The sequence below is a fragment of the Motacilla alba genome, chromosome 2, assembly GCF_015832195.1.
Source record: "Motacilla alba alba isolate MOTALB_02 chromosome 2, Motacilla_alba_V1.0_pri, whole genome shotgun sequence".
Classification (NCBI taxonomy): Eukaryota; Metazoa; Chordata; class Aves; order Passeriformes; family Motacillidae; genus Motacilla; species Motacilla alba.
The window spans coordinates 17,424,132-17,442,269 of NC_052017.1; the positions used below are offsets into that span (position 1 = coordinate 17,424,132).

The 18,138-nt window shown below is 38.8% G+C and overlaps 1 protein-coding gene across 6 annotated transcripts in view; it reads right to left on the bottom strand.

Moving 5' to 3' along the window:
* KIAA1217 (KIAA1217 ortholog) overlaps window positions 1-18,138 on the bottom strand; it is a 357,281-nt gene that overhangs the window by 257,811 nt on the left and 81,332 nt on the right. Inside the window, exon 2 of one of the 6 annotated variants that reach the window (XM_038129619.1) lies at window positions 15,815-15,980. The exons of the other annotated variants lie outside the window; for them this stretch is intronic. The gene's annotated coding sequence lies outside the window, so the exon portion shown is untranslated. The remainder of the gene's footprint in view (window positions 1-15,814; window positions 15,981-18,138) is intronic. 6 annotated transcript variants of the gene reach the window in all.

Here is an 18,138-nt window from a genome sequence, read left to right on the forward strand (position 1 = left end):
TCATCATCAGCTATTCTGATATCTGGCTTCCCCCCTGCAGGCTTCCCTGCATTTCAACAGCTGCATCTGCCATTTGCACCCAGAACATCTGGATACCAATTTGAGGTGACTCCTATTGTGATTATTCATCTTTCTGGACTCTCGGGGCAGGGAAGTGGGGTGGGTGGCCAATACTGATGACACCTCCATGTTGTGTTTGTTCCAAATGTTAGCTAGGAAGACAACTGCAGAGAGAGAGAGAGAGAGCTTCCAGAAACCTTGCACTCACGTTTCATCCCATCAAGTTTATTAATGAGCTTCCCCTGCAGCTTGTCATCTCATAAGGCCTAACTCTGAACGCAGGAATTCCTTCAAGGCTGAGCAGTACTTTCTTCTTAGGAAAGACAATCCCACAACTACCAGCTACTTCTCACCAGACCTTCAGAGCACCTCTGGTCATTGTGTGGCACTAAACAGCAGCATGCTCCAGAGCTCTGTGAAATCAAGCATAACAAGAAAGAGGTTATCACCTCCTGCTATATAATTAGAGTCACTTGATGCTTTTCTCAAGAGCATCAAGTGAGAGAGACTAGTCAGTGAGTTCACTGGATAAAGAGTAACGTGCTACTCATTGAAAAGCTACTGCTTTCCTACCATCCCAGTGTCAGCAGGACCACAAACGGGAGGGAAACTGCGACCTTTGAGTAGATCAGGGAGCTCTCATCACTCTCAGTTCCTCAGGTACAAACTCCACTTTTGGCTGAAATCACAACAGGGAGAAAAACTCCACAGAAGTGTTTCTCCACATCAATCACAGGCAATAGGTCAATAATCCTCACTAATTCTGGCAAAACACTGTGGCAAAAAAAAACCCAACTGTGCATTGTGTCAAGGAATAAGGAATCAGAGCAAGTTCCAAATCTTTTAATGAGATTCTGTTACATAAGAGGTCAAGCAGAACCCAGATTCACAACACAAAGACCAAGGAAAAAAATTGCACTAAATAAATCTTTGTATAAGAGGAGAAGTTTTGATATTGAAGGCCAGAACTGTCTTAAGTGGGGAAATATATCTTTTGATGTGAGACAAGATTTATCTCCTAAGCAATCAGGCATAAAACCCTGAATAAAGACATGTAACAGAAAGGTATGACAGTCTGCAGAACTTTCTGCCATCAACCACAGCACTTTGTCTCTTTCCAAACAGAACCCAGTGAAAAGTCATCTATCAACATTCCAGAGTAATCTATTAAACAATGAGATGAAGATGAGCACCCATATTTCTTTTCTTCATATTCACTGAATGCTCCATTTCAGTTGAAGATGCCTTGGATGAAATCGAAGTCTGAAGTTTGTCATATTAAACTAAATCTTAGCCACAGGCCACAAAGAGTGACTGATTAAATTAGTACTTAATTCCATGGCCTGCTATAGACCTGTGCACATATTCAGAAAATGAGCATAGTGTAGAAAAAATTGCTTCTCATTGCATAATATTGTAATTTTCCAAAAATTGAGTCTCTAGAGAAATTCAACATTACCTTCTTTTTGCTCCCCTAGATGAAAATTAAACCTTCAGTTTTACCCAGGTACCTGAATTAGTGTATCTACAATTTTGCACCATGCAGGTAAAAGTAATCATCAAAACTAAATAAAGATACAACCTGTTTGTCCCAAGAAAGAAGCCATCCAATTATCTTTTGCTGCTATCCACTTGCCCCCATGCTGTTATCCTTGTCTGTGTTGCTGGTTGTGGTCATAACCCAGAATCAAAGTAACCTTGCAGGGAGAAAAAAAAAGGGGTCTGTGCAGGATTGTCTGTCTCATCATCCAAGAGCATTTACTTAGAGCTGTCTGGTCCAAAACAACTATTCTTTAATCAGAGATGCAAACAGGTTTTAACATACCTACCCACCCAATGTTTTATCTCAGCAGACATCTTCCTGGCATGTGACCCTCATTCCTCTTCTTGCCAAAAGCAATCCTCACACCCCCACCCCGAACACTTACATTTACAGACACTCCTGATTTATGTTAGAGGTAGAACACCTGAGTAGAAAATGAAACATTTATAGACTACTTCTGAAAAACTTCAGATAGAAGCAAAAATACCTCCACCTCTCAGCAGAGCAAACAACCACCAACACCTGTTCCAAGAATTAGAACCAACCTGGCTTTGTTTCTTAATACATAGTTCAAATACAGTTTCTACAGCTCAAGAGAGATAGATGTTTTGGCAATACAATGAATTTTGAGGGAAGCTTCATAGAAGCTGGAGGTGTTTGTTGACATGGAAAGTACAAAGAAAATTACTCACATATCACCTACAACCTGCACCTCATCCATGAAACACAGGTTTCCCAGAGGCTCTTTAATCCATCATTCAAAACACAGAAACACAAATAAAGTTTTCTAGAGGTCCTAATAGGACTTGAATATCTGATTTAAATGGTCAAATGAGTTCCAAATAAATAACAAATGGACAGAAACATTTCAGAGGGAGAAACGGTGGCTTTGGGGCACAAAATAAATGAAGGCACAGCAGCTGGTAGGTGTACACAAGAGACAGAGGGAGATTGAAGTATAAGATATGGTAGAGAATTCTACACAGAGTCAGTAGGAGAGTGACTTTTCCAGACACTTCAAAGACCAGAACAGATTCTCCTCCAGTTTGGAAGAGCTTGAATATATGACTCAGTTAAAGCCTGGCTTCTGCTCCATGAAAGCTTCAGTGGTAGAAGTTGAATGCAGCCATGCCACAAGGCTGGCAAGCTGCGAGGGAAGCCCGGGGCTCAGCCTGCACTGCTCTTCCCAGTCTGGAAAGCAAAGCCAGAGGCAGACACAAGTTCTTCTTCAACCTCTGTCACCACAAAAAGGGAGGCAATTGCAAAACGATACAAGTTTAGAACCCTAAAATTAGGAACTACCCCATAGTAGTGGCACATGCCAAGGGATTGATCTGATCATCAGATGGATCTGGAGTGGAACCCCTCCAATGGAATGGGCAGAACAGTACCACCAGTAGCTGTGGAACAGCAGTGGTTCAGCACTGTCCAGAGACAACCCCTTGTTAATCAGAAAAAAATATTTTCTTCCTCCTGAAAGAAGCATCTGCTATCTTTTGCTTTAGAGCAGGCATGATAGGATATTAGACAAGTTAAAGCCAAGCTAATGTAGTTGCAGAACATTTATGGTTTTATTTCTATGCCAAAAAACATAAAAGAAGGTTGCTAAAACAGCCTTATCTCTGCTGAGCTCTTGGGTAATTTTACACCTCTGCTTTGCCTCTTGCACGTTGCCTGCTGCAGGGTAGGTTAGGCTGGTGTTTGTACTACTACATGCAACACAGGACTATAAAACGGGCACACAGGGAACCTGAACCAATTTTGCCATAGGACACTTAACCTCAATATTCCTTGAATTTTTATGATTTTTAACAGTATAACCCTAAAGTTGCATTAGTACAATTTCCTGCTTTGAAATATGTAGTCATTTTACACAACTTAATATGTCTTGTAAACATCATAATTTTTATCATTCCTCGGGCAACCCATCCCTCCCAGCCTTCAAGCATCAACATCTAACAATGTGCCCTGTATTTGACAGGCTGCTTTGTTACTTATTCAGATTTATTATTTCATGAGCATTTAGCCTCAAGACACCATCTCAGCCACACATCCATTTACTTATGGTCTGCAAGAACTTGTGAGGCTTGCCTGGCATGCAAGGGAACACAGCAATTGTTTCACATACATTCAGCGCTCGAAAGAAGAACTCACCCATTTCTTTCATTTCTTTAGTCTGATCCAACTTGCACCAAACATTTCAGATTGGCTGAGACTAGAGCTGTTATAATTAATGTCATAAATTTTAAAGGGTTGTATCATACTTACAATCATAGATTGTAATCTGTGATTATAGTTGTACATGATAAAAAAAGTGAATTTATAATAGATGTTTCCTTCTATGTTAGACATTGCAAAAAATAACACCTGGGCATCACAAACCTGCATTTACAAATGTATCTAGGGGTTTTTCAGAAGCTTTACTGAAATGTAAATAAATAAAGATCTTTCTTTTCTTCATCATCTTATTCTGATTTGGAAACTTACATCTCTCACTTTGAGTGGAACAGATCCACTACTAGACATTTGAATGCAGACCAGGGCCATAGCACAAGAGAGGTTTTTTACATTTATACATCATTTCCAGGGTAAAAAAGAAAGAACAAAGGAGCAGGGAACAACTCAGCCATGACACACCTGCAATTGGGTAACTACTGGGTAAAAATAATTTAGAATTTAATCACCAAAGCTCTCACCAACACATTAACATCTTTCTAGTCTAAAAACCTGCCTTTTACATTGTCATGATACATCAGAAGAAATAGGTAGTTGTGTAAAAGATGGGGTAGCAAGGACATAGATGTCACTCTACAGATCCATAGAGTTTAATACATTTTCTCATTTTCTTGCTGTCCACCAGCTCACACACATTGCCACGACCTGCTACAAGGAAGCAGAACAGTTCTAGATGTGTACCTTAGTTCATCAGGTATGTATCTGTCAGAAAAGGCATAGCATGCTACACAGAACCATTAATAGTAGCTTTTGTCCAGCTGGATTGAGAACAGAATCAAGTACAGAAGTTACTGTGGAGTAAGTTCAAGTTTACAGTACAGTATGTGTGCATGTGTGTGTATATAAATAAAAATAAATAAATAAATATATGTGTCCGTTTATGTGGTGCCTTTTTCAAAGCACACTTCACAGAGCAGTAATATCTATTCATTGTTATAAATCAGTGGAATTGAATGCATTGACATGCAAACAGGACAAGAGAAGGGTATTTTTACAAGGAAAAATATGTCCTTTTGGAGACGTTGTCCTTTTGGGTGTAACATTTTTCATAAACAGCAAAGTAAGCTTTGGAAGAGCTCACTTGAATTAGATTTAATGGAGTGGAGTTACCTATCATGGATAACATGAAAAAGCACAATGTGGCAAAAAGAAACACTTTCTAAGAAGCACTAAATAGTTTAGCCAGCTGTATTATGGTACTAACACAACCTAACAGTCCTTTTTCATGCACACTGCATTCATACCTGGCTCCACAATTATTGCAGCCTTCATCTTTCTAGCCCTCTTCACTCCCTCACTATGGAAACACCTCATCTAGAAATGTGCAGCAGCACATCTTCTCCTATTTCTTGGGCCACACCACTGCCACCTTCCAATAGTCTGACTTCCCTCGTTTTGTTCATTAAGATAAACTTGTTACTTCCCAGAGACAGAGGCACAAGGGGGGAATCAGAGATGAGCACACCAGCCCTATCTCCCAGCCCTGGCAGACGGCTATCCCTGGCTCTCACCTCAGCAGCTGACTCTGGGGGGAAATGCTCCTGCCCAGAGCCAAGGCCAAACGCAGCTGGGCCATGGGAGATGGCTTTTTGCAGGCCTGGGAGGTGAGAGAAGATGCTGTAGGTGTGCTGACCAGTAATTTTTTTGCAGCAGATGCTCTGGAGGCCACCTCAAAGTGGATCAGAAGCACTAACTGGATCTACATGATCTAGATGGCTTTCCTCCAATTTTCATAACTTGTTTAGTTTGTTTTGTCCACATGCAATCATTACTTATTTATTGTATATAGACTGTCAAATATGGGGCCTTTGAGGAGGAAAAAAAAAAGAAGTTTGTACTGCTGACTGACCTACATTCCTATGAATGAAGTTTCTCTTCCTTTCAAGTTTGTTGTACTTGGAAGAAATATCCACAAAGTATACTGTGTTTGGGGAAATAAATTTAACTGATTCTCTATTCCCATACAGCTGGTATTTTTTTCTAAGGCTGTTTTTACATAGGCTTTTTATTATTTTCAATGTAGTTCTGAACTGGAGGACATTATTTGCTGAGGAATTCCCTTCATAATTTGAATTTAAATAATCTAATAGATCTGAAGAATAAATAATGGTGGATATAATTTAGGGTAGCCAAAGAAAAAAGTCTTCATCAGGACCAGCAAAGCAGGATGATCCCATGCTATTGCTGTCCTGCTGGGACAGCAACCATATCTCCATCCACTATTAGGACGCTTTGATACTGCTGGTGCCTCTTTTGTAGCCTTCAACAAAGCTAGGAGCTCCTGGTTTGTGACATTAAAAATATCCCTGTCATAAAACAAATAACTTAATTCTTTGACTTTCTGAAATGCAGAACCAGGAGGTTTATTCTTAATGAGCAATCTTTAGTTCCACAAGAGTCTGTCCAAAGATTGACCCAACAGATGCTATCTTTGAAAGCATCAGGAGAGAAATTTAGAATACTAACCTAATAGTCTTGTTTACTAAACTCTGGTATATATTTTGTGGAGTAGACTTTTTTATACTCTAGTTTACTTTTTTTTAATATTTATAAATACTACAATATTTGTTAAACACAATTCCTTTGTACCCTCTTCTACCAGTAATCTATCCTACTTACATCATCCTTGGAAGGTTCTTCTGACAAACATGTCTGATCCCTAGTCCAACAATATCCAAAGGAGGATAGGATAACACCTAAGTCCCAACTTTTACATCATTTCACACTCTGGATACTCACTCATAAGATTGCACAGGACAAACCTGGTTTTCTCTAAAATCCAATAGTGTTTACACCATAAATTTTACCTGGAAGGCCAGTGTGAGGAAATCCATCTATTCATTTGGGCTTTACTGCACATATCAAGTGAGTTTCAAAGTGGCAATAATGCTACTGGATATTTACAATTTTTATTTTCCTTAACTAAGGTATTAAAAAACAGAGGCAAGTTACCTCCTTTAGCAATGGGAAGGGGACAGCGGCCTGAAAGGGGAGAGTTGCTGGCACCATCACATGGGATTTAGTAGATTAAGCCAGTGACTTAACAAAGGAAATGTTTAATGGAAGTCTGGAGTTTAAGGAAAGACTGGAGGTGGCACTTAATGCCATGGTCTAGCTGACATGGTGCTGTTCAGTCGTAAGTTGGACTCAATTATCTCAGGTCATTTTTGATTCTGTGATCCTATTTTAAAAAATCTCTAGATAGAACCAGTTGAAGCACTCAGTTATCTCAGCTTTCAATAAGTGAGTGATGACCAACAATTTGCTGATGAGACAGGGAAAGTCACAAAGTCATCCCGTGCCAAGAGCTCTCCTGAGAGCTCAGACATAGCAGAAAGAAAGTGCCAAAAAATAAAATATGAAGGTGAAATTTAAAACCACTCAAGCTGTATAACAGGCTAATACATTCATTATTCAGAACTACCTAATCTCCTAGGTACTAAAACCCAATAGGTGACTTCTTACTTAATGTTTCCAGGCAAAGTTCCCCGTGCATTAACCTTAATTACCCACATACCTGCTTATAGTAGACGGGCATCTGCTGATCAGCTGTGCTCTAAGACATGTAGGCTCCAGCAAACAGCTTAGGTCTGTTAAAAACACTGAAAACCAAGATGTAGCCAACACTGCAGTAGCGGCAGAAATGGTGGAAGCACATGTATGCCTTTTACACTTTCAACTACTGGATAAGCACCTTTTTTAAAGGAAGAAGTGTCTTGGAAACAGGGACTGGGCAGATAAACCCTTCAATCCCCACCTTCAAGCCAGGCTCCACCTTTATTTGTTCTGTGACTGTTGAATTCTTGGCTGCAGGGTGACTCCAACTCAAAGAGTGGATATTGCTTACACCCTCTCTCTCCCTCAGCTGAGATGCTCACATAAGATGGGCAGGCTGACACCCACGTCTGGGTCTCTCCTCTGAGGTATTCATGCTCCTTACACAACTGACATACCAAGGCAAACACCTGAGGCAAGCAGGCAGAATCTTCCATTCCATGTCTCCAGAGATGCAGGTCTCCAAAAGCTGCCCCAGCAATGCAAGTGGTTGTGCTGGGCTGGATGGGGCAGGATCATCCTCCTGGAAAAGCCATCTAAAATTTCAGTGGAGCACTGCCTAGATGAGACACCAAAACAAAAGGCTTGAAGCCATCCCAAAGGCTGCTCACGTAGTCCCAGGAGAGCCAAGTGACAACAGCTGCACCACCCATACCTTAAGCTTCAGTTTTTTTAACATCAAGAACAGATGTTAGTGTTACTTATTCCTGCTCACTCAAAATTAATGTATGTTATATCATAATGCTCTTGAGGGGGAATCAACTTTTTTGATATTTATTATTAAACATGGAATAAAGCTGAGAGTCTCTGAACTACTTTAGCCACAGAAACTGACTGCTTGTTCTTTTCTAGGTCTCTAAGAATATTAATTAGGAATCCCATAAACATAAAACATTGGGTTGTGGTTTTTTTCAATGCAGATTTTGGACTGAGTTTTCAGCATAAAAGCATACAATTAGATAATTAAACAAAGGTTTTTCAATTTCTACTAAGACTGAGATATATAATTACCAATTGCAGTGAAAAGAGGGAAGTAAAATTCTTTAAATTTCCATATCCCTATCACCCCACCAAAAAAAAATTCCAAACTAAAAAAAAAACAACCCCAAAAAACGGAAAAACCCCCTAAAAAAACCCAAAACCCTTAGTTGTACTAGTAGACCTAACCTGTAACAGGACTAATGAGGCAAGGCACTCATACCAAAATAACAGTCCTTGCCGTCATACTTGCATTTCAGTTTTTGTGCTGAATATGAGTCAATGTCAATGGATAGATATAGAATAGATATTATTCTTAAACAATCAAAAAAACACTACCTAGATGAGCAAGAAAGACAAGAAAACACTTCCAAAATTCTTCATTTTTCACATGCTTAGGTGTGTAAGTACCCAAGAAGAAAGCGACCTTGCTTTCAATTTCTCTTAGTATTTGTTTTATAAAATATCTTAAAAACTCCTCAACCCACAAATTCGTAAATGAATAATCCTGTTAAATTTGCATGAATTGGAAATGATGGCTGAAGGACAAAAAAAAAAGTCCAGGAAGAAATTTCCCCATGCAGTGGCACGGATTGAGTTACGTTATCTGCAGTCTATTCAAAGCAAACCGTGGAAAAGGAAAGATAAGTTTTATCCAAATTACAACTAAAACCAGGCTTTCACTAAAACATATTGATACAGAATAAAATGTGTTCTGGCTTCATCTCCTTGACTTTGCTGGTAGACTTTCTACACTTAATGCAAGTGAAGAGTCGCTGCAGGTTCACTGACCCTTAGGAATTGCATTGATAAGGCATAAGCCCACTGCAGAATGTTAATATATTTTGCTTCTGTTTTATTAATTTTATACTGCAATCTTTCATGTCTCTTTACATTTATTTACAAATGATTTTCAAATTTGAAGCTTAATAAATTAAAAATATTTGTATCCCTATAACAAATCCATGATTAAAACACAACAAATAAGAACCCCAGTACTGGAGAATGCAGGCACAAAATTACAGTAATTAAGGTACACTGAGAGAACAATGCAAAATACCATTTATGCACTTTAGTGAGCCACAGCTCTATGCTAAAAGACAGAGAAATAGAAATTAACAGTCCTCAAAATATGCTCAAAAAAAGGGTTCAGCTCCATTTATGTCACCTGTCAGACTCAGAGTCTGGCCCAGGCAATTTCACTCAGAAAATTGAAATGTGTAGGATATTTGAACATGCAGATGCAAGGTGTAATTTTATTCAGTAACTGGCACTCACCTCCCAATGTTCTCAAATGCAGTTTTTTTGTTACAATTCAAACTTTTAAGTATAAAAAATTCGTCTTTCTTGTGATAGCACAGTGAATCCTGTTATCAACACAGATAATGCTGGGGCATCTTCCAAGGAATCAGTTGCAACTCCCCTGTCCTGAGATGCCAGGCACCAAGGAGCTTTATCACAGGGCAAAAAATGTGCCAAAATCCCTAAAAATCATTAATAATAAGATACTCACCATCCCCAGGGATTCATTATGAGAACTTAATTCAGAGAGGTCTTGAGAATTCAAATTTGGAGAGGTTTCAAACACTTAGATCCTGACACACAATTTTTAAAATGTTTTTAACTTATATATGCATTTATTTCACGTAAGAGAACACTTCATATGACTTAATTTTTGCTACATGCTTAGCTTGCTGGCAGGTTAGCATCAGATAAAACACAATAAAACAGATTTTTTTTTTGTATTATATTTGCATTGTCTAATATATTTTCAGAGTACTGTCCTTCTCTCAGAAAATAACAGAATAATTTCGTGTCTTTGTGAGTCATAGAAATAGATAAAATTTGATATATGAGATTACCAAACAGTTGGAAAGTAAAACATCCAAAATCCCAATTCAGTGAGTTGTTTAAAAATGGTCCTTTAGCTTTAAACAAAAGTGTTGGAAGAAACTAAAATTTATGTTCTTAAGCACTTGCTAAATCAGGCTTACCTGAGAAATTTTACTGCCTTTACTATCAGGAATATTATTACTACCAGTGAAAGAATGACTGAGCCAAACTACAAACTTGAACCATGCCAAAATACAGACAATTGGTGACCCATTCAGAATATTTCAGAAGTGCAACTGAAAAGGCTATGCCATTGCTAGGGAGCATTTTTACATTAGATTTATGGTAAGGATGAAAGCTCATGCCATCCTTTTTCATCCATTTAATCCATTTTTCCTTTTCCTAGAGTTGAGATGACAGCAGCTGATGTGGAGGGGGCCTGTTGGCAGAGACTAGAAGAAGCTGCTACAACTGATGCACACAACTGAAGCGACACTGCTGTTCTCACCAGCCCCTCCCCCTGCCTTTTTTAAGGGACATTTTTCACTAAACCAAATCAGAAACATGTAAACAGGAATGGCTGATACCTATATTCTGAGTAAGTCATTAATAATGTGAACCAGATACCAATCCAGTCATGAAGTACTTCCTGAAATTTGAGAATACTTCAAAAGTAACTAGAGAAAGACCATTAATCTTTTTAGAGTATATTTCTCTATATACTGTGTAGACATATATTTTAAAATTGCATCAGTAATTTTTACTGAGTTCTGTTGCAGTGATATTAATTTTATTTTAAAAAATATATAAATAATATAACCCTTTGTAGGGTTGGAGACACAGACAGAGATAGCCCCAGCTATCCAAGAAGTCATCACATGAGATTACTTAATCTGGTCAAACACTTCCAGAGAAGCACAAAGCACTTTGCTTTAACTTTAAATCTTGTGAGTTCTTAAAAGTTTTATTCTGAGATATCAACTAATCAAGGCTTTTCTCTTCAAGAGGTGAAATAATTTCTGTCCATCATTACCTGAATTTTTCTGACTGCTTCTTTTACTTTATATGTGTCAAATACAAATATTTGCCTCCCATAAGCCAAGCACAAATTATGGGGAAAAAAAGTAAAACACTATCACTTTATTTATATGCAAGTTTTAACCTTTTCAATTGGATACAAAAGTGCATGTAAATAATTATCAAAATTTTTTTTTTCAATAAGAAAGGCAAGCTCCTGAGAACAAAAATGTGAAAACATATAAAGCCTAGCCTGAAGGCACAGAGCACAATGGCACTGAATGTCTATAGTATTTTATTGGTCCCTTGAATTTCTGAACAAAGAAAGCGCCATGGAAGGAAAAACAGCATGGGTTGGATCCCTTTCTATTTCTCCCTCAAAAAACCCCTACATGTACATTTACCCAGTGTTTGCTTTCTAACCTCATCCTTGTAAGCAGAAGGAAAACCTGCAGATGAGAATTTCATTGCACCCAGGTTAAACAGAAGGACTCAGAGTTGGCTGAGCTTCACACTTTTTCTGAAGAGACACTATTCCGCTTCCTCTAAAATCTCCCTTATTGCCAGCATCCTCTTTTAAGTGGTTACTTAGACACTTTTCCTCAATGTTTTCCTTATGCCCTCAGACTGTGATCAAAGGCCCTGCGGCATCCCCAGGCAGGCAGGAGTCATTGCTCTCTTGGCTGCTGCTGCTGACAGCAATGACTACAGGTGCCTCTGAAGCACTGAAATAGCAGCAAGAAAGTTAATGTGAGAGGAGAGGATCCACTGTTAAAACAAAAAAAGCTGAAAAATAATGCATGTTTAAGATATCAGATATCACTACTGCTTTTTCCCTAGCCTCATTATACTTACTCATAAAAGTCAACAATATTTTCACCAGATAACCTCTGAAAGATGAAGAAAATCTGCTAAAGCCAAAATCAGTGCAAATAATTAGGAAAAAAAACCAACTGTTTTTTTCCTCTGGATTTATCCTATCTATTGTCATATTCAAATAGTAGTTTTTTAAACACAGTCTTAATAAGTTCACTTCTGCCTCTGCTGCTTGCTCTGCCTTTGCCTGCTGTCATACAGCAGCTCCCTAATCTCCTGCTCAAAGTTGGTCTGTAGTTGTGGAGCTCAGCTCAAGAGGAGGTGGCTTGGCAAGTATTTGCCTTGCTGCTGAAACTGGGGTAGCTCCCCAGCGAGAGCAGAAGAGAACAAAGGAGCCTGTAATGCTACAAGAGGACTACAAGGAAGCACAGGAAGGAGCTCATTCTTGTTTGGAAACAAAAAAAAAGAAAAAATTCAGATCCAAACACTGAATTAACATTATTAAGCAGTTTCTTTGTTGCATCAGTCAAAGCAGCAGCACAAACAGGCCCCAAGAGGTGCAGGCAATACGGATCTTGTACACACACATACAAAAATACATAAAACTTACCAGTGCTACTTTACGCTTTTGAAAGCAGAAAAATAACAAGTATTCCTACCAATTATACTTTCAAAAGAGCATAAATAACTCATGTGCTCAAACTCCACAAAGTTTCAATGAAGTTAACTGCCTTACTTCTCTTGAGGCTTCTTCAACCTACACAGCTACTCAAAAACTTACTGGAGATTAGACAAATCATTATGATAAATGAGGACCAATTCAGAAACAATCAGAAAAAAAATAAAATCATTAAGATATTGAGCTCTACCTTGAGATAGTGAAAACAAATTACTGCTGAAATTCAGAGCTGATGTGGAAGCTCTGCATATTGTGTACTTACATGTCAGGGCTTTGGCAGGCAGAAGGTGCACCAGCAAGCTGTCTCTGCCCACATCACCTATTAATTAACTGGATTCATATGAGAATGAGAGACCATCCACTGAGATGCAAATTTCCTGAGACTGCATTTCATCTTTTTCCTCAGTGAAAGAGGATGAGTAACTGCCAAACCTTGTTCCCCCTTCTGTTTCTATCACCACCATTAGGACTTTGCACTAAGTGTGTATAGATTTAATCTCCACTGGGCATTTGCTTTATTCCCCTGACTGTTCTTACAATGCAGACACAGTGAAAGTGACTGCTGACTCCTCTGTCTGGGCATTAGCTCAGAGGCAGCAGCCACCAGGTCAACAGACACAAGTTATGCACCAGCCAACTATTGTGCCACTTCCAACGTGAGGCCACTTAAACTGCATCTGCTAATCCCACAGCTCTGCATGCCCAACACAGACAAAGCAGGCGAGGCTGCACCTAAATAACCCCCTTCCCTATAGATATAAAGAGGACTTTCCTTTCCAACCCCAGGGATTGGAGTCTGTTGTGCAGCTTCATTTGATGCTGCCTTGTTTTTCTTTCTGAGAAAATCAGTGCTTACAATGTGCCAAATAAACTTCCTCCATGCAAAAGTACAAGGGAGATTCAAAAAACTGAAATGGTCAAAATATTGTCCCATCCCCATTGAATAAGATCTTCCAGTGCTGTATAGAAAGCACTACTGGTAAAAGTGACTTCCCCTGCACTCCCTTCCCTGGACATTCCTGACAGCTAGGGTATATTAAACACTTTAAATTACTAAAACCTCCAGGCACCCTGCAGACAGTCCATGCTGCCTCCATACCTCATAGGTCATACACTTAAAATCTGTAACAAAGGCCAGTAACTTCTCAATGAAGATATTCCAAATATCCAATAAAAATGAAAGATTATGGAATGGCATCCAAAATGCTCCTTGTCCTCAGGGAGGCAAGGTCAGCATGGGCCTTCCCTTGCTAAACACACTGTGCTTTCATAACTCTCATTTATATAGACTATATGAAATCACCCGCTTAGGAGATTTAAAACCCACATTTCTTCTTAACCAAAACCAGAAGCGGAGTAGAGACACAAAAGGTTCTTACTAGCAAATGATAAAGACACTCATAGATCACAATATATGCAGCTTTTATTATAAAAATGTTCAAAGATCAAGAATTTAAATAACCAGTTATACTATTGACATCAATTAAGTATGCAAACTCAGTTTCTAGATGCTACATGGAAGCACACACAGAGTACACTGTCCTAGTTTCCCTAGCATGCCTATATTTAGGGGATATCTACATCCACCTAAAGCAATACAATAGGACTATTTTAAAGTGCAGGGCTTTGAACAATTCTTAATGCTTTTACTCAGCTGCACAGTGACAAGTTGTGGAAATAAAGGGGACTTGCAGCAAGCTCAAACAGGGACACACTTGAGGCACAAGGCTGTACACACATGGCCACATACACACCTGTGTGTATTAAACCTAATTTACACAAGATACTACCCATGCAGCACAAATATATAAATCACCTAAAAATAACTTGCTTTAGTTTTCAGTGGATAAGGCTAAGAAAGATAAAGAGGTTTGTTCAATTACAATTCTCTTTTCCTCTTCCTTACTAACCAATGTAACCAATTGTGCCTTGCCATGGAGGAAGCTTACAGAAGGCAATTTTAAAAAGGAACAAAAAGACTGAGGGAGAGAAGGACACCATTATGCAGCTAATGCCTCACACTGGCACCGTCAGCAGCAAAGGACAGACATCCTTATGACAGGATTAACTCTGTCTCTACCCCCCACCATCCTCCTCCTCTGAAGTGCATGGCTGTGTACAGAGGATAATCACAGGAGCAGGCACCAAAATATTTAGCAAATGTCATCAGTATTGGGAGAGGTGTCTTGTTTGCATCACCAACACAGAGAGGGAAGGGAAAGATTTTTCTAAAGACCAAGCAAACCATAGCTGGTTAACACACATTTGCAGCATCAAGAACTGGAAGGTGGAAATAACAGTGATGACAAGTTTGACACAGAACAAAAATTAGTTGAGTGGTTCATGGAAATACTGTGCATATGTGCACACTTGCCATTTATACCCCTGCATGATTTTGCGTGACTGTCCTACTTTCAAAATATTTCAGTCTTTACTGAAACTTTTCCATAGTCTAGGCTATCCTTATCTAAACCATACATTTGTAGATGGCTTTTTGCCTTCCAAATTATTATTTTCACTAGTTTCTTGAATAATAAGTCCATGCTTGCAGAAATTTGTCAATTTAACAAGTTGTTCATTAATGAGAGGCCATCAAGATTGGTTTGTTAAAATAATTCAACAGTCTGGTTTAATTACATCAAGCAAAGGAACTGAAGTGGCCTGAATGCACTTAAACACTCTGGGAGCTCACAAACACAGTGTAAGAAAATCCATAAAATTAGATCTTGGTTTGTGTGTTCATTGTACATTGACTCACGCTACTATTACTTAGTATTTGATAGTAACAGCAAAATTATTGGGGTTTTATAAACATAAATAGACAAACTTACCTCCAAAAAAGCATTTGCACATTGGCCAACAAAAAGAAGATAACAGAATGAAAAAACAGATGAGATAAATAAACTGGGATAATGAGAAATCATTACATTCATCACCATTAAGTCCTTTGATACTGCACAAATTCTATTTAATGTATGGAGTAGGCTGGTCCATGTATGTCCATGATCTCTCCTTTGGTTAGGAAGGTGAGACCCTTTTGTCCCTCATCCTGAGACAGCATTAACTGGAAACATCTGGGTATAACCTGTCAGACTCACCAGACAGATAACACTAGGGAAAGCAAGACCCCAAAGCACTGGAGAAGTGCAGTTTCAAGTGTCAGTGTCCAGGGGTGGTTCCAACACCATCGAGGTGAATGACACTATCCTGCCATGCACAACACTGGCAAAGTATTCCTCAGTCTTTCCTGCTGTAGAGTTGTCCCTAGAACAATAAAAACATATTTCTGTGAGGAAAAACTTCTTGAGAAGTCAAAGAAATGGAGAATGCTTCAGCCTAATTGAAGGGTTTAGGAACTCAGATGACAGGACTCAAAACACAGAAGCTTGGGGCTTTTATTTTAGCAAATTCTGTGCAAAAAACACAGGTTGATGGGACAGGAAAAAAAAAAGAACACAAAAACAGAGGCAGGAGGCAGAACTTCACACAGATACCCCAAATCCTACAGCCCCAAACATCAAAGAGGTTGAGATATAGAAGTTCTAGACTGGGAGAGACTGGTGCTAATGTTGTTTTGGGGCATGGTGTAGAGGGGATTTTTACAAACACACATTACATAGACACTAACAGGATCCTGGTAGCAAGAAGTTGCTTAAGATTGCACTAATTACTACTGCAGTGGAGTGGCAGTCTCAAAACTGTTATGCAAATCTCAGTTTCCTGAGCAGCTTTGCAGTAAATATCTAGTATTACATCTTCAAAAATTAGTGTCATAATTTTGTAGAAATTTGTTCTTTAAGCTTGTCTTAAAAGAATTAATTAAAATGTCATGAGAAACTAATTGAAAATGGCAAATATAACTTGTTTTGTAGCTAATTCCAATCTAGATTTCAGGAAGATGAGATATTATCTGGCTTTTTCTTGTCCTATGGCTCCCTCTCACTGGAGCATATCAAAACCAATTGCATTATTTACACTCCCAACTATGAATCAAAGTCCAAAAGGTTTTCTATAACAGAGATAAAAAGAACAGAGCACAGACATGATCCATCACACAAGTTAAACACAATAAAGCTTCAACCCTAGGCAGGACATCTGTATGCTATGCTGCAACACGAAGCTTCCAAAGCCCCCAGAGTCTTTGAAGACTGATGTGGCAATTCAATTTGATGAAAAGGCCCATATTAAATTTCTTATATAGCATACAAAGTGAGTTTATATTTCAGTTTTGGTTTATAATGTTTAATCATGAAACATCTGAATCAGCAAAATGAGGATGGTTCTCTATACCAGCATGTCTTCTTTTTGTTTGCCATATTTAATAAAGAGCACATTTATGAATCCCGTCTGTGGATTTCAGTCTCTTTGAGGAATTCAGACCAGAAGCGAGGTAGAAATTGAAAAAGGTTTTAATGCAAAGGGATGAGTCATTCAAAGATTTCCTAAATATTTATTTGCCCTACAGGAATCACTTGATGGGTGGAACATGAAGTTGGGTAACAGCAAAGAAGTCCCCCCACCTCTCTTTTTGCATTGCAGGGCTGGCACAAAGGCACACACAAAAGCTTCAAAGGTTGTGAGGGGCTGTGGGCACATCTTTGCATGTGTATGGGGACAGGAAGGGGGAGGGGAGGATAGCAACACAAATTTTTCAGTCCACACTTTTCTTTTACAAGAACAATGCAGAGCGATTACAAAAGGGTGTTTTCTTCCTACCTGAAGTGCTATTTGGGAAATGAGTACTATTTCAAACAGTCCCACTGTGTTGTTGCATATAGTCCCACTACTTAATGGGAGGCCCCTTTTTATTACCTCGTGCCCAAGTGACTATATGAAACAGCGATGGGCAAACATTTCTAAGCAAGTTTTTTTTTAAATTCAATTTTCTACATCACAGGCAAATAAAGGTAACCTACAGTGTGAATTATTTTGGGGGGAAAGGGGTGATTTTAATATAGTAACAACCTCAGCCTCAGTCAGGTAATATTACCTTTAACAACACCTCATAAAACTGCATAGCTTTAAAATCTTAAATGCCAGTGAGCAGACACAGCAATAAATATTGATGGTGGGGGGTGTTGCTTTTAGGGAAACATTTTTGGCTTGTCTATTAGTACCATAAGAGTAGAAGGCTGCTCTTCAACACAGCTTTTGAAACTCTTCTCTTGATACTCCTTTGGACATCTGCAGCACAGAAAGGGTACAGGTAACTCGTACTGAAATCTGTTGAATTTTAATGCATTAGAAGCTGACATGCCACAAGGTCTCCATTACTGGTATACAGTATAATGACTCATTTTGTCAGGTACTTAATGTGGTGGCAGAAGGAAGTTTTGGACCACAGGCATTTATTTCAGTGCAATGTCCACAAACACAGCCTAGAAGGAAAGAAACCTTCTATGGTCATGGCATTATTTTAAAA